We start from the raw sequence: 15,494 nt of genomic DNA, 5'->3' as shown, positions 1-15,494 counted from the left end.
TCAGACATTCATATCTGTTCCGATCTCTCACATTATAAAAACCAAATGCAGGTTGTCCATGTTCTGCCCTATTACCCTAAGCTGCTGATTATTACCTTGCCCATCCATGGGGATATTCACTTGACTTGATCCTATCTCTATTTGAAAATTCAGAAAGGGACTTGGATGCTGATGTCTGGCTTCATTAGGAGGCACTATCCAAATTCCATGGTAAGATAACTCTTTTCCTGCTGCTATGATGATACAATTTATAGAATGGAAGAACAGTGTGAATTTAATTCTTTCTCCAGATACTTTCCCCTCCATAAATCCTACCTGCTGCAAGGCACTAAAATCAATGTCTTTTTGGGAGGAATATAATTTAAATCACTCCAATTATTCAGATTTGTTTAATGGCTTCATCTTCCTCCCTTTTTCCCTACTTTTGAAATATCAAAGTATATAAGTATGCAACTAAATATTCAAATTGTGCTTTTAATCCCTCACTTAGTTTAACCATCTTTGAGAAGACCATATCTTGGTGTCAACCATATTTCCTTAGAATTATTTTGGTAATTACATTTCACCACCCTTATCCCCTGATTCTGTAAATATAAGGTACATTGGGGTGTAACAGTACCAGAGGCAGAATGCCCTTTAGCATTCGTCGTAAACCTGCCAGGGAGTGGCAAGCCATGAGATCTACCCTCTAGAACCTTTTGCAGCTTAGAAAAGTTTCCAATTTTTGAGAGGGGTTTGACCATCTTTTGGAAAGCTTGTATAATGGAGCTCTTCATAATAGTTTCATCCTTGCTAGAGCTCCAAAAGTTTGTGTTGGGATTTGATGTGTTAAACGTTTTGTCAGTTTGCTCTCCTCGATAAAGAACACTTTTTATGAAATATATATTCCAACCTTTATTTTCAAGCATCGGGATTTTAGAAATATAGATATCATAGGCTGCTTCTGACCCATCAACTTGGGCAGTGGCACAGGTTCCTACTCTATCACAGACCATTAAAATCTCTACTGGGCATTCTAAGGATGACATACATGCATTAATTGCTGTAGCTTCTCTGAAATACGTTTTAGCAATCCAATATGTTTTTTAGATTCATTGTTGTTTAACACAGTAGATTGCAAAATTATTTGTAGAGTTTTTGGCAGGAGTAATAACACACCCAACATAAAGGTCCCAGAGGCTGCTGAAGTCTAGATGTCTGAAACCATGGATTGGCTGGATTTCTTTGCTTTAAGATTGCCTTCTTGGTCAACCAGACTAGGCCTGGCACTGTGATTATCTACTACTAGTTTGGGATTTGACTCACAGTAGAGGAAGAATTTAGAAGTGCTGGAGGGCTATAATCTGGAAAAGGAAAGTCAAAGTGCCTGAAGGGCTTCATGCTCTTTCGCTACAAAAAAGCTGAAATACGCCCCACCAGGGCCACTGAATTTGCTTTGCTCCACATCCTAGATCTTACTTTTCATTGTTGGTGCTGAGTTAGCTGTTGGTATGGGTCTAGCTCTTCTCCTGGTCTGTTCGCTCACAAAATTCCTTGTGACGAAAGATCCTGGGGCAAGGGAGAGTCCTGAGTGACCCCCGGAATATTGTAATGACCACATTGTTGGAAAATGTTTAAGGGCACTTGAGTTACAGCTTCCCCATAAATGGATGTTTCTGGGGTATTACATTTCTCTTCTATGAGAAATCTTCCTTTTGAAGTTGATGCAGGCATTCTCGGCTGTTTTCTCCAAGGAACAGGAATCGTCCCTCTTCTCAACATATGCTTGGTTCTCGACTTTATGACTTTAGAACTTGATGATGCCAAAAAGACTCAACTCACCACTTCCTATGTCGCAACCAGTGCCGCCTTGTCTCTCAACTGATCTCTTTAGCTGCTAGCTCTTTCACTGCTCCCAATTTTTAATTAATACAATAATGATCAGAGAAACAAACAAGAAGCCATTAGGTAATAACTGTTGAAGAACGTCTAACAGATTCTTTAAAGTCTGAAATTATCCTTTCTTTACCACCTAATAATGGTATTCAGAGCACCGTGTGGTGCTGCACAAAACACTCTATGCCGGTGACATGGTGCATTAATGTGGAGCTATGGATCCAGCAGGACTTTATTCTTTCTTTGATTATACTTTCTGCTGTTCAAGCTCTTTCAATGAGGTAAGCAGTGGAAGAGCTACTGTGGGAACTATGCCAAACCGCGGGAGAGTATACCCTTATTACAGCCAATACCTACCCCAGTTCTCTCAGACTGCAAAGGTACAAGTGCAGCCCTTGTTCTGTTTCTGTCGATATGTGACCAGGGATAAAAAAAGAAAATGGTTTATTGTGTCAAAATGCTCCCAAGGGATCCACTCTGACAGTAGAACCCAGGCGCAGGAACCATGAAACACAACTCTCAAGTTAGATCTAGTGGCACCAACACACATCCATCTGTCATGGAGTACTCACTTGGTATTTCCTGTAGAGGTGGCTCACCATGTGAGTATCCAGCATCCAGTGGCAATCCCACAGGTCTTGCAGCCAAACAATATGATATATAGCATGCAGGACTCTCAGAGCCTCACTGACTTTTGTCTACAGGACATTGCAGCTGATTGAGAGGACAATTCCAGGTATAATTTCAAAACACTCTCCAGCTATGGCACTTGCTGCGTCATTTGTAGGGAAGGCCACAGCCCAAGGGTTTTAAGAACACAGATATGGGTCGTGGCACCATCAGGGCTTAATTCATAAAAAAACTAAGTGCCAGGGCCCTCAGGGGGCCACTGCAGCTTGCTTCACCCATTGCCCCTGGCAGTGCTGCCAATGAGTTTATCAACACAACTATAAACCATCACACTTCTACAAGTGTGACACTTCAGACTATTCCAAAATTAGTAAACAGCTGTTGTTATGCTCATCTCTAAATACACAAACAGCACCACCATGTGGCAGACTTTCATAAGTGCCGGTGTGAGCAATTAAGTGCAGGTACTACGGGCCCGATTCACAGAACTAACTTAAGACAAAATCCTCAACTTACTACTATTTTGGTATTCACAGAAGGCACTTTCTCATTTTGGTATTCACAGAAGGCACTTACTCTTTTCGGTATTCACAGAAGTTAGGAGTGCTAACTGTAGGACTCCTAAATGCCTTCTGTGAATACTGAAAGTCTTAAAGTTAGGATTTTTCTCAGTTTAGGAGTGCTAAAGTTAGGAGTCCTAACTTTACTACTCCTAAACTGAGAAAAATCCTAACTTTAAGACTTTCGGTATTCACAGAAGGCATTTAGAAGTCCTAAAGTTAGAAGTCCTAACTTTACTACTCCTAAACTGAGAAAAATCCTAACTTTAAGACTTTCAGTATTACAGAAGGCATTTAGGAGCCCTAAAGTTAGGGCTCCTAACTTATTTGAATAGCGAAATGAGTAAGTGTCTTCTGTGAATACCAAAATAGTAGTAAGTTTAGGATTTTGTCTTAAGTTAGTTCTGTGAATCGGGCCCGTAGTACTGGAAACCACAGGCCCAAATTGAGCACTGGCTGGGGCATGTGGAGCGGTATGCTGGAGACGAGGCAAGGCGAGGAACAGGAGAAGGAGAAGCAGGAGACAGGCACAAGCATGCCGCATGACGGGAGTGCTGTAGGAGTGAGCTAACTTACTTTTGCTTCGCTCCTGGGTCACAGTTGAATTTTGAACAATCTTTGTGAATCGGCCAAAATTAGGGCATTGTCATATGCATGCACTTCTAGTCACTTTTATTGTTTTCATCTATGTCAACCACAGAGTAATAGACACTTTGCCTCTGTCCTGCGCAAAGACAGTTTCACAAAAGAACAATAAGAGAATTAAGAGAAATCAAATGTATTAATAAATACAGACGAGGAGATAAGGTCGAATTTTGCCTTGGTATTTATAGTCAACTGCAGAGGCTTTTATTAGCATTTATATCCGTTTATCAGTAAGTGAAAAATGCTTCAGTTATAGTTTAATTATGAACTGTTTGTAAGCAGCTAGCCAAAGATAGGCTCTAAAATGTGAACCATTTGTGCTGCTTCGCGTTTGCTAGTTTAAATTCCCTACTGGCTTAGAATGTAATATTTGAAATAGTATTGCAATGTACATCTATTTTGCATATACAATGAACCCGTGTTTGGCTGCATTGTATTATTGGCTTGAATTGTTCATTAAGACATGTAATTACAAGGACACCCTTCATTTTGTTATTGAAAAAATGCACAAAAAAAATATATTAAAAAAGCCTAAAGGTTGCTGAGATTGTACAGCCTTACTTCAAATGGTTAGAGTAATTGTTAAAATGTATTGTGGACCATCTTGGAGTTTTTGTCCTCTTTGGTGTAAAATGGTTTTTAAGTGTTCAATCACAAGTGAATATATAAATTAATTTATGTTTCTGGTTATTTTACTAATTCAAATGTTACTTTCTGCTGTTCAGACAAAGTGGCATCTTGCCTAACATTACGGAATGAATGGTACATAACGGTAACAGAAAACGTTATCACTGAAACAAGATCAAATCTACAAAAATCATTCCATCCTCTTTACATTAAATTAAAGCATGGTAGGTAGCCCACTGGGCCACCAGGTCATACCTGTAACCAACTATTTACTAGAGAATACATTTATGAGGGGGATTTAACACCCCAAACACCCCCTTAAAACTATGCCCATGTCAAGCACACATGATGTATGGCAATAAAAGTAGTCCTCTTGTGTTTGGAAAAGGGAAATACAGCTGCCTTGTAAGGTCTGAAAGGGGTTATCTCTATGCCAAGAGAATACAGAATGGGTTGAAACTCATGTTCAGGTCTGTGCTGAGGCAGTCACTGCCGTCCTTTGTGGGAGCTTAGGGGGCAGGTCAATGGAAGCAATGGAGGAGAGAAAAGTCACAAGACAGTCACTGTTCTCATAAGGTTATTTTGCAGTGAAATATGTTTTCTGCATAGCTGCACACATCCTCATTTTCAGCTCTATCAATATTTAGAAAATTGACTTACATTCCTATTCAATGATATGTATTTCACATTAGGACTGAAAAACAGAAAAGTGGGTTGTGAAATTCTGAAATATCCTCATCAAACGTACCGATGAGAGCCCATGTTTCTAAGTTCTTTTTCTAAGTGTCTGAGTAATGCGCAGTATTGTATCCATGCTGATTTACCAAACCACCAGGGTTGGACTGGTCTATTGGGCAATCAAGCAGTGCCCAATGGGTCGGTCAGATAGGTCAGTGTGTGGACCACTTTTTTGGCTGTTTGTGGGCTGTTTGCTAGGACTGGAAGGTTGTATTTTACTGATGGTTTTCCTAATATTACAACAGACATTGCCAGCAGCAAGCTCAAACTCATGTAGTCTTCCATACTTTGCAAAATTCTTATACAGTGTGTCTTTACAAGTTCAACACTGCCACAATTTGCAAACATGTGCCACTTTTTTAGTCATTTAATTCACTTGTTAATTGAAAATTTTGATGTACACCATGATATATGTACGTATAACAATGAACGCACATTCACCCAATATGACATTCCCATCAACACCAAGTCAGAAATACTTGATCAGGCAGGCCCTGTAACTTAGACCTGAAGCTACTGATTGACAGATTATAGGTGGGGTGACACATAACCCTTAGACAAAACGTGTGAACAGGAAAACCCAGATCAATCCCACCGATAACCAGTGACACCACAGTGGCCTTAGGAGATTGGCCGCAACAAAACACTTTTGGCCAGAGGGGCACGCATCCCCAAAACACCATAAAGTAAGTTGCCACACTAAGTTAAAACACTCAGCTAATCAGAAGTGATTATGAGCCCCTCATGCCGGACATCTGGACACGTACCCAATGGCCCCACTTTTCGTCCATGCAAGGTAGAGACCCACCTGCACTTCTTATCAAATGACAAGATTTATGGACCCGTGACTAGGCTCAGATTTCTGACTCAAAATTACTTTACAACACTTCATGTAATGTATAAAATGACGGCCGAAAGTAATGTGCTTTGAGACATTCTTCAGACCCCAACTCTGTTGCCTACTCTTCTGGCTGCTGCATTTAATTAAACCAACTGTTCCAGTTTTGCCAAACTTGTCTTTTATTTTTTCAAGGTAAATTCACATTAGAGCAACACACTAAATGGGGCCCGTTCAAAATGGGATTCCTGGATGGCTGAGGTATGCACCCAGGCCAGGCAGGAAACATCACTCTAGTCTGGGTAAGCTAGATACACACTAAAAGAGAACCTGTGCTCACCTTCTGGTAGCTTGGCACAGAGCAGTCAGGCTTAACTAAAAAGGCAATGTGTAAAGCATTTGTGCAACACACACACACACGCACACAGTGTCACAATGAATACACCATAAAAAGACTAAAAAATGGTTTAGACAAATAGATTATTATATTTTGAACAAAACAAGACCAAAACCATAAAAAACAATGTATAGAAGTTGAAATATTGAATTTTAAAAGAAGAAATGCAATGAAATACTTAGCAGCAAGTAGTGCTAAAAAGGTTACTTCAGGTCACGTGGGAACAAGTCCAAGTTTGGAGCGCCGGCTAGCGACAGGAACCTCAAAGGCCCTGATGAACAAAGTACCTTCTCTGGTCAGCGAGGTGTGTCGATCTTCTCCATACAATATTTCCGAAGATGGGTGCAGGAGTCTAGAGGCATCGAGTGATGTGCTGAATTCTGCCATGCAGTCGAGGGGATGCGTTGATCTCACTAAGCTGCAGCGGTGGTGATGCCGACAAGTTGATCTCTGGAGGCAAAGTTTTAGTTAGGATGTGATGCGCCAATTTTACTTCCACAACCAGGTTGATGTGCTGGTTCTACTACATGCAGACAGAAGATGGGTAAAAATTAATGTTGCAAGTTTCTGGCCCATGTCCAGTGAGCCAGGAGCAGGGGCTGAGACTTTGATATCCCTGAGTCTCAAGCAACAGAGGCAAGTCAACAAGCCCTTAGAGATCATGTGGAGTGAAGGCAGAGTCCAGCTCTCCTTCAGCAGAGTCAGAGAGAAGCAGGAATAAGGGCAACAAGCCTTCCAGGTCAGCAGTCCAGTTGAATTCTTTAAGCAGTACAGCAGTTCAGTGTCAGTTACAGATTATTATTATTATTTAGCATTTGTTGAGCACATAGCTACCCCCAGGCATCCCAGCACTAGTGATGACAGGCAAGCGACAGCAAGAGTTCTAGATCATATTCTGAAACAGCCAGGTCTTCAGTAGCTTCCGAAAAGAGAAGTGATGAGCAGTTGAGCGAAGATGAAGAGGAAGGGTGTTCCATAATCTGGCTGTATTATAGGAGAAAGGGCTGCCTCCGGAGTGGGCACTTTTGATTTTAGGGACTGATGCTAAGAATACATTGACTGAACGAAGACATCTCAAGGGGCGATAGAAGGTGATAGAAGGTGATACGGGTGTTGTTAATTGTGGGACCTTTCACCCAGAGCATCTTGTGAGCTAAACACAGTCATTTGAATTTTACGCGTTCATTTATTGGCAGCCATTGTAGCGTTTTAAGGATGGGCTTGGCGGAATGAGTTTTAGAGGTATTAAGTAGCAGCCTGGCTGCGCAATTCTGCACGACTTTAAGTTTTCTTGTGGTGGATTTAGGGGCACCAAGGTAGAGGGAATTCCCATAGTCCAGGCGGTACAGAACCAATGCTTGAACCATGACTCTCCTAGCTGGCATAGGAAGGAGTGGTAGAATTTTCCAGATCAATCTAAAGATGCTGAAGCAGGCAGCTGCTAGCTTTACTGCTTGGTAGTCGAATTTGAGAGACCTATCCAACCAGACCCCCCAAGCTTTTAATTTTGGGTTTAGGGGCTGGTGGAGGGCCAAGACAGTTAGGCCAGCCCAGTCCAAAATTGGAGATAGAGTGATTGCCCATAATCATTAACTCAGGCTTATCTCCATTGAGTTTAAGGCACAAGTGATCCATCCAATTTGCCACCGTCTCCAAACAATTTCCAGGTCTGATGGAAGGTTATGGGGGGGTTTTAGAGCTACCACCAGCTGTGTATCATCAGCATATGTAATGATGTGGATCCAGTGTGGCAGGACTAGCTCAGCAATGGGTTTCATATAAAATTAAACAGTGTGGGGCTCAATGAGGAGCCCTGGGGAACTCCACATGTGAGTGACACACTCTTAGAGGTGTTAATTCCTTCAAATACCTGGAATGATCTGTCATGTAAGAAGGACTTGAGCCACGCTATGATGCCACTTGAAACTCCGACCTGTCTAAGTCTGTTAAGAAGGATGTTATAGTTGACAGTATCGAAAGCGGAGCTCAGGTCGAGGAAAAGGATGGCAACAGCTCCTCCCTGATCGAGATCCAGTAGTGACTGATTTTAGGGAGTCAGGGACCCAGTACTTATACCCAAATGTCCCTTTGATGTGTGAAGTGCCTTAAAAGCAGCTTTCTGAAGTGCACAATAATCTCTTTCAACCCAGTCCTGTCTGCCAGGCTATCTGTGGGGGGTACTCAGTCCTTTGTGTGGGGACAGGACACTGCCTATTCAAATGAAATATTAGCCTCTCCCTTCCATCCTGCCCAGACAAGGCCATCAGAATGCAGGTGTATGTAGATAGGTACCTAAGCTTCCTATGTGTGGCTCTCTAGAGGAAATGCACAAAGTGTAACTGCCACCCACCCCAGACGTGTATTAGAGACAGGCTGTCAGGCACACAGAGCAGTATTTGCAGAGAAAGGTCCACTTTCTAAAAGTGGCTTTTCTAAAATAGTAATGTTAAATCCACCTTCCCAAGTGAGGAGGATTTATCATTACCACCCCAAACATATGAAATATGAAAAAGCTACGTACCCCTGATCAGGAATTAGAGCTTAAAAGTGTATTAAGGAATTCCCAATGCTAACCTATGAGAGAAGTAGTCAAATGGTAATGAAAAATGTAATAAGTTTGACACTACCAGGACATGCAAAATATAAAAGTACATTTGCTACCATTTAATCACATAGCACCTTGCCCTTAGGACTACATAGGGCCTACCTTTGGGATTGCCCTCAGGTAATCAAAAGGGAAGTTTAATGCTTAGCAAGTAGTTTTAAATACCAATTTGAAGTGGCAGTAAATTGCACACACAGGCACTGCAGTGGCAGGCCTGAGGCAGGTTTGAAAGGCTACTTCTGTGGGTGACACAATCAGTGCTGTAGCCCACTAGTAACATTTAACTTACAGGTCCTGGGGAAATGGTAAACAACCTTACAATGGACGTACAAGTTAATTAAATATGTCAATCAGGCACTCATCAATTACAACATGTTTAGGGAAGAAGCACATGCACTTTGGTAGTTATTATCAGTGGTAATGTGTTCAGAGTGCTAAGGTCAACAAGAAGATTAAGCAAAACGTGGAGGCAAAATGCATAAAGATTGGGGGAAGCCCACTTTATAGATCACAGGTCTAACAGCCAGCATAAAGGATTCTGCAACATGAACGGAAATGAGAATCAGCACTAAACCCAAAACAGAGACCAACGTAAATCAACACAGTAGACAGAGTATATTTTACTAAACAAGTGTTCTATGTTTTTCAAATACAAAAGAAGTCTATTATACAATACAAGATTATTTTCGTTTTAAGCAACATATCTACTATTCTATTTTACATCCAGGTTCAAGTCAGAAATCAGGAAGCGATTTCCCCGGCAATTAGATTTTCTGTGGTAAGTAGATTATAACAAAACTGCACACTACCTAGCCTTAGTCCAAAATTGAGTATTATATTAAACACCAGGATTTTTCAAGTGAGTCATGGGCAGGGTCAGTGCATGATGTGGGTAATTTTGAAATTTTGTACCCTCCTCCTTTAAAATGTTAACATTGCTAGCACCACATCTGCCCAACAAGTGATAGATGTGAAGAAGGTGGAAATATATCACAGCACAATAAATAGCGATAGGCAATCAAACAATGGATGGCTAGGCAGAATTAGGGAAAAGATGAGTCAGCCACTCAATGGATACCCCACATTAGTCATAAAGGAAGATGGCAACTATGTTTACCTATTTAAACTGTGTTTAGCAGACCACAGACCTAAAATTGAGTTACCTAGGATGTATCCTAAATCGGAAGGACAAACTGAGGTTACAAATGTGTATAATAATTAAAATTGAAACTGAATGAAACACATTCTGGTATTGTCCATTATGGAAACAGTCAATACATCAAGCAATATGGTCATAAGTTGTGTAAGAGAGAGGATAAATAATTTCATTTTATATTGTACTAATTTGTGTTAGTGTTATATGCTCACTATGACATAAACTTTGTGTAATAAGTGTTCAGTGTGGTAAAGTTTTGTTTATTCTATGTATTGTGCACTCTGATTTATGTCTTGATATTTTAGCATTTTTTTAACGCCAATGAAAACGCCATGTAAATGTTTTTTGATTATACAAAGAAATATTGCTCAACATTGTTGATTACCCCTACTTATTTATTCACTAACTGACATATGCAATTTTTAATTGATAATCTTAAATTGTTCCAGCTGGAGCAAAGTTTTATTCTATTTATAAATACTCAAGTTCCCTTAAAGATTACAGGGTCACCCTACTTTGTTGTATATTGTCATTGGAACAGGGCTGACTCGCAGAGCAGGTCCCCCATAGATGTTCCTTGCTGAAGAGAATAAGTGTTGAATGAGAAAAGAAAAAGTGAATATTATTTGAGAGGCAAGGTAAACATGTTTCAAAAGGACTCAAAGTGATGTGTATAGGCTGGCTTACCATTAATTACAAGGCCAATCTTGTACCAATCCCAGACAACAGAACATTAAGAGCGTGTTCCCTGAATGATTGATAACGCAAACAAGAAAAAGTCAAGTTTAGTTATGCCAATGGTATCCACAAAATTATTCACTCAAGCCACTACTCGCATTATTCTAAATAAATCACCTATTTGCAGTATATTGGGGAATACCTCTAAGTGTCGTTTCCCATCAAAGTAGGAAGAGATCAAACATTTTATTGGATGTTGCTTACAGGACATACAGATTTATTTTTCTTCCAAAAGAGCCAGGCCTGGGAAAGCAAATACAGATCCGGGGAACATGGCGGCCATCAGCTAAGCGGCTGCTGGTGAACGGTCCTCGGGTCTGTTCCTAATGTCCCTGGGGGGTCTCCGGAGTGTTTGAACGGCGATTACCACCTCCCCCCCTCTCCTCGACCCGCTTTTTTATCTAAATTCTGCCCCGGTACCTTGTTCCTCCTCGTCCTTGTCTTCTGGGTCGGCAATGGCAGCATCTGCTGGTGTAAGGCTCCGGAGCCCCGGGGGAGTGCACAGGCATCTCAAGGTTCCCGCTGGGAGGGCGCGGCACAGAAGTGGCACCGGAATAGGCTCGCCTGTTTGCACTTCCAGGTCCGGGCCTCCAAGGGTAGAGCCAGCACTAGAGACCATGCAGTGCCTGCGCTGAGACACGAGTGGCCCAAAAAAGGAGAGCAATCGTCCAAGGTAGGGCATGGAAGGTATGGACCGGCCCAAGACTCGGCCAGTAGGACTGGGAAGGAAGGTGAGAACCTCCGTGGCTTTCCCCATTGGGTACCAACTGCTGGACTCCAACTTCAACAACCTGCTGCTGCTGCCTGGGAAGCAGGAGGAGAAGGTGGAGGGAGGGGAGCTTCATGGCATATGAAGAAGGCCAGCAAGTTAAGGGTGCATCTGTAGTAAAAACGTGCAGATACACTCTCAGAACTAGGGTAGCTCAACTCCCTGATTCTGGATTATATAATCAAGATTCCTCTCCACCAGCAATTGTAACCTTGCCAACCTCCCAAAGAAGGAAAGGAGGGGAAGAAGGCGAAGGGGTAGGGGCAGAGAAGGGAGGAAGTATGGACCTTTCAGGGGGTATCAAAGGTGGAGGAAGGGGCAGAGGTAGAGGGAAGAAATCAGTAGCCCCCAAAATTAAGATAACCCGTCTCTGAAGTCATACTTTCCCAGCTTCTGATAATTCGGCAGCAGCATTACCGGAGGATCTATGTGGTTCCCAGACTCTTGTCCACCCTGCAGTCTCACTATCAAATTCGGTGCATTGGAGACACAAGATAGTGAGCCGGTCTCCTGCCCAGAGTTAATGCAAAAAGCTAATGCACCTCAACTTATTCAACATCCCTTCACCTCTAGCTCAGGGGCTGGGTCAGTGGCTGATATTCTACTTGCGATGAAAGACGAGATAGGGAGTAGATTGGCTGTCTCTGAAAACAAACAAGCAGCAACACAAGCCACTTGTGCTGTATTAGCCCAGAAGTTGGAAGAGGTCTATCTAAGATCAGACGCGCTTAAGCAGGAGATCCCAAGCATTAAGGAAGCTATGAATGCTTCTGTTAGAAATGGGGGTCTCTAGTTGGCAAGGGCTTGCACCTTTGTCGAAATAGGGACCCTTCTTCCTAGTCAAGGTAAGGGAGTTAACAGTAATACAGTGTAAGCACTACAAAAGGACACCACACCAGTTTAGAAAAATATCCAATATTTGTATATACTTAAGACAAGACCAAAACTATAAGAATCCACAATACAGTACTTGAAAATCTTCAGTTATCAAAATAACCTTGTAAAACAGTTCCTTGATGTCAATAGCTCCGTCCGGGGCTATCACTGCGTCGTGAGCAAGCAAATCCAAACAGTTCGAGCTGACCGCGGCATCACAGGCCATATACGGTGTCCGGAAGACCCGTAAACAGTACCTTTTAGAAATGCAGGGTATCGGCGACCTCTCGTTGAGCTTCTGAAAGCATGGTGTCTCCAGGCGTTGGTTCCGGAGGTCAGGGCAGGAGTTGTCGGGGCCCTTGAAGTCACACACATTGCTGATCGAACTCCTCTTTGTTGGAGTCAGGAGCGCTGGTGTCGGCAGGCGTCGGGTGCTGCGGTGCGAAGTGCAGTGGTGCGGCGTGCGTTGCCCTCAGGTCGTGGTGCGAGCAGCGGCTCGGTGGCAGCGTCAGATGGCGTCGTCGGTGAGACCAGGGTCATGGTGCGAGATGAAAGTGGTGCTCGTCACAGTGCTGGCAGGTCATGGTGCAAGCAGCTGCATCGTCGTTGCTGGAATGCAGTCGTCGGTTGACAAACTGGAGTCCATGGCACCGGCATCGGTAGGCCAAGGCTGCGGTGCGGGATGAGGGTGGTGCGTCGTGTAACTTTACGAACGGTGCCCTCGAACCACGGTGCAAGCAGCGGCATTGATTCCGGCGTGGAGCGTTGTCGTCGGGGATACCAGGGTGCGGAGTGCGGTGCCCACAGGTCGGGGGGCATTAGCTTTTTGCATTAACTCTGGGCAGGAGACCGGCTCACTATCTTGTGTCTCCAATGCACCGAATTTGATAGTGAGACTGCAGGGTGGACAAGAGTCTGGGAACCACATAGATCCTCCGGTAATGCTGCTGCCGAATTATCAGAAGCTGGGAAAGTATGACTTCAGAGACGGGTTATCTTAATTTTGGGGGCTACTGATTTCTTCCCTCTACCTCTGCCCCTTCCTCCAACTTTGATACCCCCTGAAAGGTCCATACTTCCTCCCTTCTCTGCCCCTACCCCTTCGCCTTCTTCACCTCCTTTCCTTCTTTGGGAGGTTGGCAAGGTTACATCTCTCCAGAATCGACTATGTCTTGATCAGCAGGCCCATAGTGGAGAATATGACATCGCTAGACATTATGCCCATTCACATATCTGACCATGCCCCTGTAGTATTCAACCTAAAAGGGAGTTGAAGTAATGTAAAACCTAGATGGACACTTAAAAGATCTGTGTTAACTGATCTCGAGATAGTAAGGGATCTCAAAGGTGCAACTCAGAATTACTTTTTAGATAATATTGGCTCAACATCTATGGATTTTGTGTGGGATGCCTTTAGGGCATATTTAAGGGGATTCTTACATAGCTGTATTAGTGCAAAGAATAAGGAGGACACACAATACCTACGGCTAATAGAGGAAAAAATCTCCCAGTTAGAGGCAGAAAGGACTAGGCTTAATCAGGGGGATCCTGACAGAATATCCCAAGTACAGAGAGATCTGGACAATGCACGTCAGGAATTTAGACTCAGGCTTGATCAAAAATGTAAGGCACAATGGTTGTCTAAATCCTTGCAGAATTTTGAATACTGTTGGTGTGGAAAGCCAGGGCTGATCATGCAAAAAATCATATAAGTGAATTAATCATTAATGATAATGGGGATACCTTGAGTAGTTCAGTAGATATGCAAGTACAGCTTATCTCTCTATTTTCGGAGCTCTATAAGGAGGAAATTACTCCCAATGCGGAGGCCCTTAAAATCTGGCTGAGGGAGAAATCTCTTTTGTGGTTAACAGATGAAAGTTGCGACCTTCTTGATGCCCCAATTACTGAGGGTGAGATCAGAGAACAAATTGGGAAGTGTAAAAATAACAAAGCAGCAGGCACCGATGCCCTCCCTAGTGAGATATACAAACGTCTGCTGGAAGAACTGGTATGGGAGTTTTGTTTAACTCAGTTTACCAGTCAGAGGGTAAGATACCAAGCTCCTGGAAGGAGGCAACTATTGTTCTTATTTTGAAACCCGGAAAAGATCCGCAAAGGGTGGACTCCTATAGACCGAGATCCCTGCTGAATGCTGACTATAAGATCTTTATGAGCATTCTAGCAGGGAGCGTAGTCAAAATTGCCCCACAGCTGATTAACGCTGATCAGAAAGGATTTATCCCCAAAAGATATATCCAAGAACCAACGCAACAGTTACTAGGCAATATAGATCTTGCCACAGCTCGATCCAAACCCTTGGCTGTAGTGACATTGGATGCAGCCAAGGTGTTTGACAGAGTCTGTTGGGGTTATCTTTGGGAAGTTTTAGGGGCTATGGGGTTTGGGCCTATCTTTTTTCAAAGTCAGGTAAACTGTTACCATGGGGCTTCTGCTAAGATATTAGTAAATGGGGTTTTAACATCTAGTTTTGATATTCTTAGAGGGACACGACAGGGTTGCCCCCTTTCACCCCTACATTTTAACATTTATATAGAACCCCTGGCTCAAGCTATCAAGGCAGATGTACTAATCACTCCTTTTAAATCTCATCAGTATAGCAGTAAGGTCGCCCTGTATGCGGATGATATTTTAATATATACTGATGACCCAGTGGCTACAATACCAAGGGTTGAATCCCTGTTGTCATAATTCAGAGCTTATTCAGGGTTTCTAGCTAACACTTCTAAAACCGAGGTGATGCTTCGGAATATAGATAACTGGGAGGGCAATATAAGTCAAGAATTTAAATATTTGTGTATTACAATTAACAAAGAGATTGAGAAAATCCCGCTGATTAACCTGAATAGGATTATAAAAGAAGTTGGCCAATTATTAGCCAGGTGGAAAAATCTCCCTCTAACAATATATGGCAGGGTAAACCTGGTTAAAATGGTCATACTCCCCAAATTAACATATCTCTTTAATGCCATTCCCTGACCCATGCTCACAAAGCACTCCACAACACCAGACCTACATA

This window comes from Triturus cristatus, chromosome 8 (genome assembly GCF_964204655.1).
Source record: "Triturus cristatus chromosome 8, aTriCri1.1, whole genome shotgun sequence".
In the NCBI taxonomy this organism is placed as follows: Eukaryota; Metazoa; Chordata; class Amphibia; order Caudata; family Salamandridae; genus Triturus; species Triturus cristatus.
The sequence above is the reverse complement of the archived record's forward strand: the minus strand, read 5'-3'. Positions refer to the sequence as shown.